This window comes from Betta splendens, chromosome 17 (genome assembly GCF_900634795.4).
Source record: "Betta splendens chromosome 17, fBetSpl5.4, whole genome shotgun sequence".
Classification (NCBI taxonomy): domain Eukaryota; kingdom Metazoa; phylum Chordata; class Actinopteri; order Anabantiformes; family Osphronemidae; genus Betta; species Betta splendens.
The window spans coordinates 6,128,295-6,139,775 of record NC_040897.2 but is presented as its reverse complement, the minus strand read 5'-3'; the positions used below and the strand labels follow the sequence as shown (position 1 = coordinate 6,139,775).

Genomic DNA, 11,481 nt, shown 5'->3' with positions numbered 1-11,481 from the left:
TAAATCAACGTTGTTGATGTTGAATGTTGCAAAAGTGTGGATCAGAGGCACAAATCAGGGAGCCTCTCCTTACTTTTTATTTATTGATGCTCTCATCAGCAGTCTGTGTGTGTTTGAGTAAACAGGGTTATGTCTATATGTTCTTTATCCACATCCGCACATCCACAATAACATTAATCCAGACATTAAGAGGCTCCTAACCTTATTTAATGTAGTATAAAACACAATCTGAGTAATTTCTATACTTTGACCATAATCAAGCAGCATAATTAAAAGTTTATAATAAGCACTTCTAATCATGACGCTGCTTCATACATCAGATAAATAAAACACTGGCTTTAGCTTAATGAAGTCTTAATTAAAATCCAACAGTCTGAGTCATCAAAGCTCTTCAGATTGAAGTGCAAGATGACCACAGGATTATAGGATAAAGAAGCACACAAACATAAATGCTTTGGGCAACAGGGACGGCGATTTATGATGTTGGAAGGTAATAAAGTGTAAAGAAAAGTGTAAATCTTACATCACATTAAGTGATACAAAGAAAGTGTGTAAGTAGCCCAGTTGAATGCTCGGTAATATAGGTCAAAGCTGTGGCAGAAGTAGTTTGTGAACAGAACATGCAGTCCAACAATGCGTTTGAGGTCTACGGTACATCTGGACCCGGCTGTTCAGAACAAGGGCCGTCTAATCCTGGAGGGAGCTGGAGAGAGTTCTGTCAGAGGTTCAGCCTGGGCCAGAAGTGCTGAAATGCACACTCACACACTATTACACCCTTACTTCATGTTTAAGTAATGAGGTTCCAGCTCTACAAACACACGAGTGCCCAGCCCACTTCAGACCCCCACTCACACTCCCCTCTACACTGCACCTAACAATGTCCCCTGTCATTTGGAGCTGTTTACCCTGCTCTTTATATTTTCATTGGATACAAAAATGTTAGGTGTATACAGTGTGTGCTGTGTCTCCGGCTGCTCACCTTTGTTGTGGTACAGTCGAATCAGCCTTTAGGTCCCACAGGAATGAATGGCAAACAGGTTAATCATGCAAATAGCCTGACAACTCCCTCTCTCGCTCTCTCTTGTAGTTGAGTTCATGGACGCCCAGATAAGCACAATCAGTGTCGGCCAATTATTCTTGCTGCTCAGAGTGAGTGGCTGCGTTTGTTTATGTTATGTGCTTTGTGGCTTTACTGTATGCTGAACTGTGTCTGCGCAAAGTGACCACTGCCGGTCGCCCGCGGTTCGGTGGGAGCGCATGTTGTGCTGTTCGTGTGCCCACTTAATGAAGTGTCTGCGGTTGTGATGATCTATAAAGAACTGGAGTAATGAGTCTTGTTGAGCTGCAGCAGCTTTTTCGGTTTTGGAAAGGAGAGCGAAATGCTGTGAGATGGAGGAAAAAAACAGTTTGTCATCTTAGATTTTTGTTTGCGTTCGACACAACATTGTTTTGTTTACCTCAACCCAGCAGTGATGGTCTGCAGTCGTTGCTTTGTGAGGATGGCATTTTGTGTACAGTAAATCGGTTGGAGTTGGAGGAAAAAAGCTTGAGGTTAACAGGTGGTTGTTTCTAAAGACGCTAAAAGAAGAACCGATAAATCAGTGCAATGCTTCTTTGTTATCTCCACTCAGGGTGATTCACACGTCAAACGCCATCGGAGCCAATGAACACCTTTCCTTTCCTCTTCCTGTGCCTCTAATGTGAGATGAATAACTGCGTTCGGGGGCCAGTTCAGGTGTGGGATGGTGTGGTGGGTGGGCGAGGCTAGACCGGGAGGCCAGGTGACGAAGATCGAGATCCTCGTGAATAATGCATGAACCAGAGTGGCTGTGCTGGCCTCGCATACGAATGGCCTCCCCTGCAGTCACCTGGCTTGATCAGGGCTCATACTTAGACCTCAGAGACATGTTCTGAATGTTAAGTCCCTCTTTATAGCATGAGGCCATTACATTGACTTGAAAAGGTTATTAAAGGTCAGTAGCTGTGGAAGACTGCTGCTCTTTGCTGGTGCTTGCTTGGTCTGTAGTAAAACACGGCTGATATGTTATGATATATTAAATGTCATATAATTAATACAGTACATGGAATTAATAGTGGTTATTATGATTATTGACACCTTCTGCCCTAAGACCTTGTGACATTCTATCTGTATAATTACTACAACCTATGTTACTTATAATGAATTATATTGTATTATCATTGTGTCATTGTGTTATTAGCAATATAATATTGTAATTGAGATCCAATCTAAATTTCATGGTACAGAAAACAGACACAGTAACAAAAACATTCTTAGTTTGTGATTTACCTTTTGAAGAAGAATCAAGTGAAAAAAACAGGAGGGAAAAGGAATTCTCCACCTTATCACTGGATCCTAAGTGTGGCAGCTGAAGCTGGGTGAGCCTTAGAATGAGTGTATATCCTCCACAAGGTAGACGCGGAGACAAATGAACTGTTTCAGTGGCCCAGTCACAGGCCCTGAGTTCTTTAATGGCTCCTGTTCACGGCAGACGTCTCAGGAATCGGCCAGAGCCGAATCGTTGTGTGAGGCCGAATCCGCGGCTGCAGGACTCGCTCGCCGAGGCCATTGATCTAATCACATGACCATTAGAACCAGCTCATCAGTGAATCACTACCAACTGTCGCGTGCCACGTCGGTGGCGCAGCTTCAGCTCAAACCTCTGCTGCTGATCAGACGCCGTTTGTGCTTCTTGGTTAATGAGAATGTTTTGCTGAATTATGCCCAGTCATAGCGCTCACGGAGACCAAGTCGCTCTCCCAGCGGGCGCATTACAAGTACACTGATGCACACACCCATTCAGACACAGGGATTAGGTTTTTCTTTTGGTCAGAGGCCACTGATTACAATATGTTTATTACTTTGCCATCCGAGCGCGCCGCTCTTATCAAACACGCGCACACAGTTTTTGCACTGCTTGTGAACTGCAGACTTCTTATTAAAAATTGATCTGCAAGCTGTTGTGTGTCGCTGCTTCGCTCAGGAATTCATTACCTCTTTGCCATGCACCGCTGTGCTTCACTCTCTCAAACGCGCGTGCACACACACACACACGCACACACACACAGCACGCCCGCAAGCAATCCCGACCTGTCGAATAAAACAACAGCCTTTCGTTTGGAATGTTTGAGACGCAAACAAACAAATGCTCCGGTGGGAGAGGGAGCTGGGGGGGGGGGGGGGGGGGGGGAGAGGGGGGGGAGGACAGGCAAGACGCAAACGACGGCGAGACAAAAACAGAAACGGAGCAACAAACGCACATCAAGATTATGTGATGCTGATGATGAGGAGGGTGTGATGACAGCTGGGGAGTGAAAGGAGCGCGGAGCCTCAGCATCAGAGCGCCGTTTGATGGCAGCGAAGGGTTTCCGTCCTGTGACGGGCCGCACCTCCCCCTCCGCCTTTCACTGCCTCCTCATGCCTCCAATCATGCCCCGTTCGGCTCCGTCATCCTCTCACGCCCTACGCTTTACTGCAGCAAATCATGACAGATCATCTTCTGTGATTTCCTCTTCAGTCTCAGCTCCTTCTGAGCTGAAAACTTTGAAAATTCCATCTGTAACATCAGTTCTAAGACAACGCACGTGATTCTCCCTGAAAAGGTGGAAATAAAGATGTTTTCTTTCTGATTCCTTCATGGACTGATGTCTTCGCAGATCTTCACGTATCAGACAAACCAACATTTTCCATCTTCTAACACATAACTTTTTCACATTTTAAGAGTTCCTTAGGAGATTATTTTGAGAGCTCAAATGAAGACACCACTTTCATTTCTGTCCATTAATTATGAGGCTCCACTCAGCGGTTTATTATTATTTTAGCTTAGCATTAAGACTAGAATCAAGGTTAACCAAGAGAAGTCAGATGACTACTTGTCCTAAATAGCTTTTTAATTTCTCTGTCCTTGATCTTCTTACATGCACAGATTTCTGGCTTATGAGCGGTCATCGCAGAGGCAGCGGTTCTTATCTCCGGTAGGATTTGTTCAAGACTTTTCTTTTTTCCCACCGCAGACACACAAATGACTTATGACTCTGGGACAAATCACACTGTTTACCGGGTTCTCAGCCGGGAACCAACAGCTCAGCCTCATTGTTTAACGATCACGCTTCACGGGTCACACCTCTCACACACAATACGCCAGCGCCGCGGGTTCGTTTGCCGTAAGATAAGCGAAATAATCTCGATCACAAGCGTGTTTCAGATAGATTTCACAGCAGCGCTTTTGATTCTGAGCTGATTAGAAGATTAAGAAATGGATGTCGAAGCCCCTTGGTACATATTATGGTTGCACATTGATCTATAATGCCGGCTGCATGCTGCATTAGAGCCGCTGCTTATCTGCAAAGCCAAGGGCGTGGGAAAACGCGGGGAGCCAACCTTCGGCTGACTTACAGTTGGAGTTGAAAGGTCTCACAGCAGCAGCGCTGCTCTGAGGTGTCATGCAGTTTGGTGATATTAACAGAGAGTAGTTTACCGGAGGTTTCCCCTGGTACCATGTTCAGTTAGATTAACATCCAGACTGTTTTAAACATTAATCATTTATGTAACGTGCCTTATTTGCATTTTTTAATTACCAGCAAAACCTGAACTCGCTGTTCTCCAACTTTTTAAGCGTATTCACGAAGACGTCTCAACCGGCCAAATTTAAAATTCACGTTCTCCGGGTTTCTTTTTTTTTTAGCAATGCCAAGATTCCAGCTCAGCTTCAGCACCTTTCCCAAAAAATACAGATAAGCAAACTTATGGCCGTGAATCTACTGAACTCGTGGAGCAGCATCTCATACATATTCCACCATCATTGGTTTTAATTTCACAGAATGTGGATCGCCATTAAATGTTTTTGTGCACAGACGACGGCGCGCGCTTGCTAATGTTTGCCACGCTTCCTTTCTTCAGTAAACAAAGTGGTTCCAAGTTCTCCCCCATCTCTGAAGGAGCGATGGAAATCACCCCGAGGAGGGGCCCTGGCGCACTAAGATAATAGCATCTCTGCTCGTCTCTGCGCTGCTCTTTGGTCGTCACACGAAACCAACCTGCCGCCCCAGACACTTCTGCTCTCGCGCTCATGAAATATGGATTTGTGTACAGGCAGGCCACAAAATGCTAATCATCATGCTAGTGTGTCTGCACGCGTGTGCGCACGTGGAGATTTTAGTGACTTTGCGTTAAAACAGGCGCGTGCACGACGCCGGGTCGCACGTGCACGTACGCGCGTGTGCTTCGCTGGGGCTGAATTAGATTTGGGTTCCGAGGCGAGAAAAAGGAGAAGAGACGCATGGAGGAATTTAGCTATGAGGCTCATAAATAGTTTAGCCACCCAGAGCAGATTCATCAAGTAGCGTGAGGGATAAATCATATTTCTCCCTCCCCTCTTATCCTTTCTCACCCATCCCTGTCTCTTTCACCCCGAAGAGTGGGAAGGAATAAAAGATGGTGGATAGTGATCCTGAGAAGGACCAAATACCTACAGTAGCTACAAAAAATGCTTATTACACACACACACACACACACACACACACACACACACACACACACACACACACACATACAGCATACATGTATACATTGCACAGATGTAAATCCATACACCTTGCGTGTCCGTATCAGGAAAGGAAATCAAGACTGACAGTAATGAACAAGCATCATCAGCATGTAGGTTAAATTACTCCAGATAATTCTCTCTCACACATGGTTCTGTTGCTCTCAATTGTCGGGTGACGTGACAAATATCTTCCCCGGCTGTCTCCAGCAACAGCCCCCCCCCTTATTGAAAAGCCCCAAGGCCCTTTAAGCGCTGGTTTTATTTGGCTGCTGTGTCCCCCTCGTGGCTATCCATGAAAGATGAACCTCTCTATATATCATCGCTGTCTTTCTGGATAGAGCCCGGGCTCCATCACCATAGCGATGGGTGTTTAGCCTACACCCCGAGAGACGCAGTCGTTCCACAGATTGCCTGAAAGAATGAGATTGTACGCGTAGCGGTGGATGATGAGGCTTTTGGAAGCGTGCGTGTGTGTGTGTGTGTGTGTGTGTGTGTGTGTGTGTGTGTGTGTGTGTGTGTGTGTGTGTGTGTGTATCTGTGTGCGCTTCCTTCTGGTGTCGCCTCTATTTGTCCGGCATGAATTATAGATCACGGTTGCCATGGGATTTATGATAAAGCCTAAAAGTCTTCCAGTCTTACACCTGAGCCCTCTCCTCTTTTTTGATGCGAGCAGAGAGAACTTTTGAAACAACCTGTTCCACGATAAACTGTTCAGATGACCACATGCGTTGGCCTACGAATGAGACATTACTTTCACGCGTGCTCTCAGGTCCCCCGCTTCACGCTGAATGCAGAAAGCACGCGTGGGTCTCGCCTCCATCTCCAGTCTTTCTCCTCTCTAATCCACATCCTCACGTTCTTTTGTTTTTTTTCGTCTTTGCCTCCTCTCTCTTCGCTTTCTCCGACCTCAGCCTCCGTTCTCTCCGCTCCCCGGAGACCTTCCCTTCTTCACCGCGCGGAACCTCTGAGCCGTTTGCTCCTTCATTACTTCATTACTCGGCTCTCTCGTCTCTCTCCTCTCGCTCTGTCTCTCGGAGGACGGCTGCAGTGGATTTTCATTATTCAACAAGTCAATCTTCATCACGGTGTCCTCTGTGTGTTCTCATTGGCTCAGGTATACACATGATCAGACAGGCTGTGGTGGAAATTTTCCATAAAGAAGCAGATGAGAGAGTTGTCCTTTTGTGCGATTTATTGAAATAATAAAGAAAATAAAAATAATGGGGAAAGCAAATAAAAAGCATGGATGTTGATCGTGCACATCAACAACCCAAAAACCAGCTGGGGAGATCAGTGCACACACCACGAAGGTGTGATGCAAAGAGCCCACGATCCTAAAGTTGCTTCTGCCTTTTAGCTTCTCTGTCCGACTAGGGTGGAATGTCTTTCTAACCCAATCAAATTACATGCACCATCTCCTCCCTGTCGCAGTGTGTGTGAAGATATTTACATTCTCACACCTGCATCGCTGACGTCCAACTATCTGTGAGAAAGGAGCACCAAGTCTCAACAGATAGAGACACAACTCCCCGACCTTGGGTTTGGGAGCTAGAGTTGAGAGTCTATCAGGCAGAGACAACCATTGAACAATCTAGGTGAAATGTCAAATGCATACAGTAAGACAAAACATAAGATATTAATTGCAGAACATAAGTAATAAATCATATAATAACTGCATAGAAGTAAGGAAGAGACATAGAAATAAGGAAGAGACAATTTTTCCCATAACACTCCCCCCTTTTGATTACACATTAATCAACCCATAAAAGAATAAAAATTGTCAACGTCACATTCTGTAATAATAAAAGACCCTTGCAAATGAAACAATAAGGGTATTAACTCATCAAGATTCAAAATACACCTTCACATAAAATGCAGGTAACTTAGGGACAAAAGGTTGGGAGCTGTTTTGGTGGGTAGTTATACAAGAATAACTTCTGTATTGGCATGTGAAGAAAATAAGCTCATAATCATATTTGTATCAGATTATATTTTGTGATTAGATAGCCTAAGATCATCGTCAAAGTCATTAAGTAAATTAGAGTTGGGGTTTTTGAACATAGTGCATTGTGTCATCTCATACGAGAGTGTTGCTGAGGTCGCACGCATGATGAGACCTCTAACCAGTGGGATAACGTAAAAACCAAACAAGAGAATCACAGCCATCTCAATTATAAAGGAAACAGCTGCAGACATGAGAACAGATTTCCATTTTCCAGACATCTCGTCTAGCCAATTCCAAGGGAAAGAACCTATACCAGAGTTAGCTGAGATTCTGAAGGCCGTGGAGCGCCTTCGACACATTACCATTAGAATCAGTGTTATTCAGGATGTAAGTACAATATGCGTCTCCAAACATAACACAAACGCCTCTTTTCTCTGCTAACAACGTGTCTACGGCCATTCAATTGTAATGTAATAAAGACCATTAATGTATGATAGCCATACGTTTCCGGTGGGGTTCTGTTTCATATATTCTTAAGATAGATTTAATGCTTTCGGATCTTTAATTGTACATTTGCGTCTAGAGCGAATAGGAGATTCAGGGATTTAACCAGAATGATGATGCATATTGCCGCTTGTGTTGTCTTTCATCTGTAAATGAAGGATAAAACTAATTGTAGCAGTGAATAAAGTGATTGTGAGCAAATTAAACACCAAGTCAACTTCAGGATATTTAAACTCAGTGTCGTTGTTGTTGTTGTTGTGAAATTTTCTCATTCAAAAGTAGTGTGTAAAGTTACATAGAAACATCATATGATCAAGGCAATAATCAGAGTAACATAAAATGTCTAACACAACAAGGTTACAATTGATGTCTGTAACAATCTGCTTCTTCTTATTGAACAGTAGCGTTAGATTGTTTCCAACCTGTGTGTTGAAGTATTGACAGTTCGTTGGGGTTCTTCGGTTGTGATCAGCTGATCACAGAGACACTTGGGATTCGTTATCACCGCCAGGTTTCCTCCCAATGTCGTCTGAGTCACTGTCACTCCCGTGATGTGAAGAGTCTACACGTCGTCCAGCGTCGGCAACTCAAGGCTGCTCGTGTGTGTGTTTTCTCAGGAACGTGTGTGTAGATGTATGGTCTGATAGTGTGATTCACCGGCGCAGCTTCAGGCGGCGCTTGGCTCACACCTTTAGCTGAACGGTCAACGCAGCCTCGCCTCAGTGCGTGTGTGAGCACAGCGAGGGTCGTTCTTCTCAATTCTTTTCGTCAGTGGTGGTTTTCTTGTGTGGTGTAGATGTAGATGGAGGGTCGTCTGTTGGATCCGGGACCTTCTTGCAGTGGAGTGGATCCAAGTCACTCTCACTGCGATCTTTCAGCCGTGTGGGTCGTCAGAAGGACCTGGAAGTGGCCTCGCCACCGTTTGGAGTCCCAGTGCTTCCTCCTGAACTCCTTAACGATCGCCAGTCCCCTCGTTGGATGGTGTAATGGTCCTGTCGCCTGTTTTCACCTGTTGGGAAATCTGAATTGTGGGGAAAAAGGTGTTTGGGCGGCACGGCTGCCATCAGGCCCAAACCAGACTCCATGGCTACAGGTGGAACCATGCGTCAGCCAGAGTCTGCGTTCCTGTGAGGTAGAAAATGTTTAAAGCACAGGGAGATGAGGAAGGAAAGGATAGAGAGAGTTGGAGAGAGGGAACAAGGATCAGGAGAGGAAACGAGGATCAGGAGAGGGAGGGGTTGTTGGGCAGTGACCTTCGCAGCAGCTTCTGCAGCTGCATGTCGGCAGAAACAAAGTCATCACTGATGTTGTGAGTCGGACAGTTACAAACAGCATTAGCTGTAAGCAGCAGGACAGCGTCCAGCAAAGCAGAACCTAATCATGAACTAAGATAGGTTTGCAATCAGACTTCAAAAGCTTCCTATGCTTCCACAGAGCGTCTGTGAGTCTGTGTAGATGGTAACAGACTCTCCTTCTGCTAGTTTAATAGCTTCAGTCAACGCAATCAACTCTGCAGCCTGAGCAGAGTAGTGTCTTAGCAAAGTGCCAGACTTCAAGACGACGTCTTGATAGTAACGTTCAGCAAGTTGAGTAAGGTGGTGTTGTATCTAAGCCGTCGAGCTGTGGAAAGATGTGATGTTTTCCAAAAGAATCAAAGACACAGTATGAGGACAAAGAACAGAAGTCGTACAACCTGATTTCTCATCCACTGTTTGAGTGAAAGGTCGCATAGGGTCAGATCAGGAAGACCCAAAGTAGGAGTCGACTGAAGAGCAAGCATGAGGTCAGTGAACGTTGTTCAGCCTCAGACGTCCACGTGAGACAAGAAGTGGACGATGAAGACGTCTGCATCAGAACCCTGAGTGGGGCCTCAAAGACAGTAAAGTTAGGAACGAAAGTCCTACAATAAGAACAAAGACCTAGAAAAGACATCAGCTGTTTATACGTGCACGGTTTAGGCAGGTTTCAAATTGCTTCAACTCTGTTGGGTGAGATGGATTTGCCATCAGCTGTAATTACAATGACCCAGAAAATAACCTTTGTCTGAACTAACTGTAATTTAGACAGGCTCTCTTTGTGGCCTGTAGCATCCAATGTTTCTGTAGCTTAGTGGTGTCTGCAGTAACGCCATCTATGGCTTCCTTTAAGAGGGTGTTGTTGTTTACATGGTTTGTGGTCAGATTTAGGTGTGATGACCACTAGTTCACATCCTCTGATCAAACCTACATCATATGTGTGTGAGCCACAGGGAAGCAGGGCTTCCTGTAAGGCTGAGTGTTGGGTCAGAGCGTCCTCTGAAAAATGAAAATAAAAACATGTAGTGTGTCATTAGAATGTGGAGGTTCACTGCTTGTTGTGCATGACAGGCAGAATAAAAAAAAGTTTTTTTTTTTTTAAAGTATGCAAAGTAGGTGAATACGTCACATGGGGTCAGAAGTCGTTCACCAGTCTCCACCCCGTTCACATCTGTTCACGAAAGGACCCACGTCCTGCATCTGTCTCCATCATGTTTTCACAGAGGGACGTGTGGAGCTGTAGAATAAACATCAAAAATCTTTTTGTTCGTTAGTAAAAGAAATCGCAAGCGCAGACCTGTGTTCATCCCAAAAGAGGGAAGTTGAGGTCAGTTTGTGTGTGTGTGTGAAATCATAAACAAGCTGTGATGCAGCCTGTGTGAGGGCCTCAGTTACAGCCCCCCCTCAGCAGCCAATGATAAGAGCACAGCTGAGCTGAAGTTAACACCAACAAAAGAGGGATTATTTAGAATGTCTGTAGATGTAACCTGCACTCCGTCTGGAGTGGAAATCAATCAAATATCTAAACTACATGAGATCTCTTCCTAAAAATTTAACTGGGCACAAGTTTGAAAGCAAAGATGAATGTTAAGGTGTCTTGCTGTCAGATGTTGCACAAGACAGTGAAAGAATTAGTTTTTCTTTAATAGTCTGGTACGTACAGTAATTATTATTACTTCTCTCTAATAGTCGTCTTCCCTTTAATAGTCATTAATAGTCTGTTTCAGTCAGTCTCAGTCTTCCTGCAGTCTGTTTTGTTTTTCTACAGTCTGGTTTTGTTTTTCTATAGTCTGGTTTTGTTTTTCTATAGTCTGGCCAGACAAACCTATATTGTGCACAAGTATTTTTAACATTTAACATGAAGGATTTTATTACTGAATTTGTTGCAAGTTAAAATAGTTTAAACCCATCAGACTGTAAAGTCATGCAGCAGTTGTCATTTAGCTGTTTGTCATCATTTTGAAAATCACTCTGTGGGATTTTTTAAGCAAAAAGCGATTCTTCATTGCGAGCAGATAAGCATGAACATGAATTTGAGCGTGTATCAGCTGTAAGCGTGTTTCTTCATTGCGTGTATGAATGTGTGTGTTTGCGGTACCGTCTTGTACGTCACGTGAAAAGGAACCGTCACCTTCCTCCTTCCCCAACCATCAGTCTCATGTGAGCGCCAGTG

At 44.5% G+C, this 11,481-nt stretch overlaps 1 long non-coding RNA gene across 1 annotated transcript; it reads right to left on the bottom strand.

The window, feature by feature from the left end:
• Positions 1–6,738: 6,738 nt before the first annotated feature.
• LOC129603313 (uncharacterized) lies at positions 6,739–11,116 on the bottom strand. Its single transcript, XR_008693085.1, has 2 exons — positions 10,438–11,116; positions 6,739–10,307 (listed from the first exon to the last, which is right to left on the bottom strand). It is a non-coding gene; the product is annotated as an uncharacterized LOC129603313 (long non-coding RNA).
• Positions 11,117–11,481: the final 365 nt, after the last annotated feature.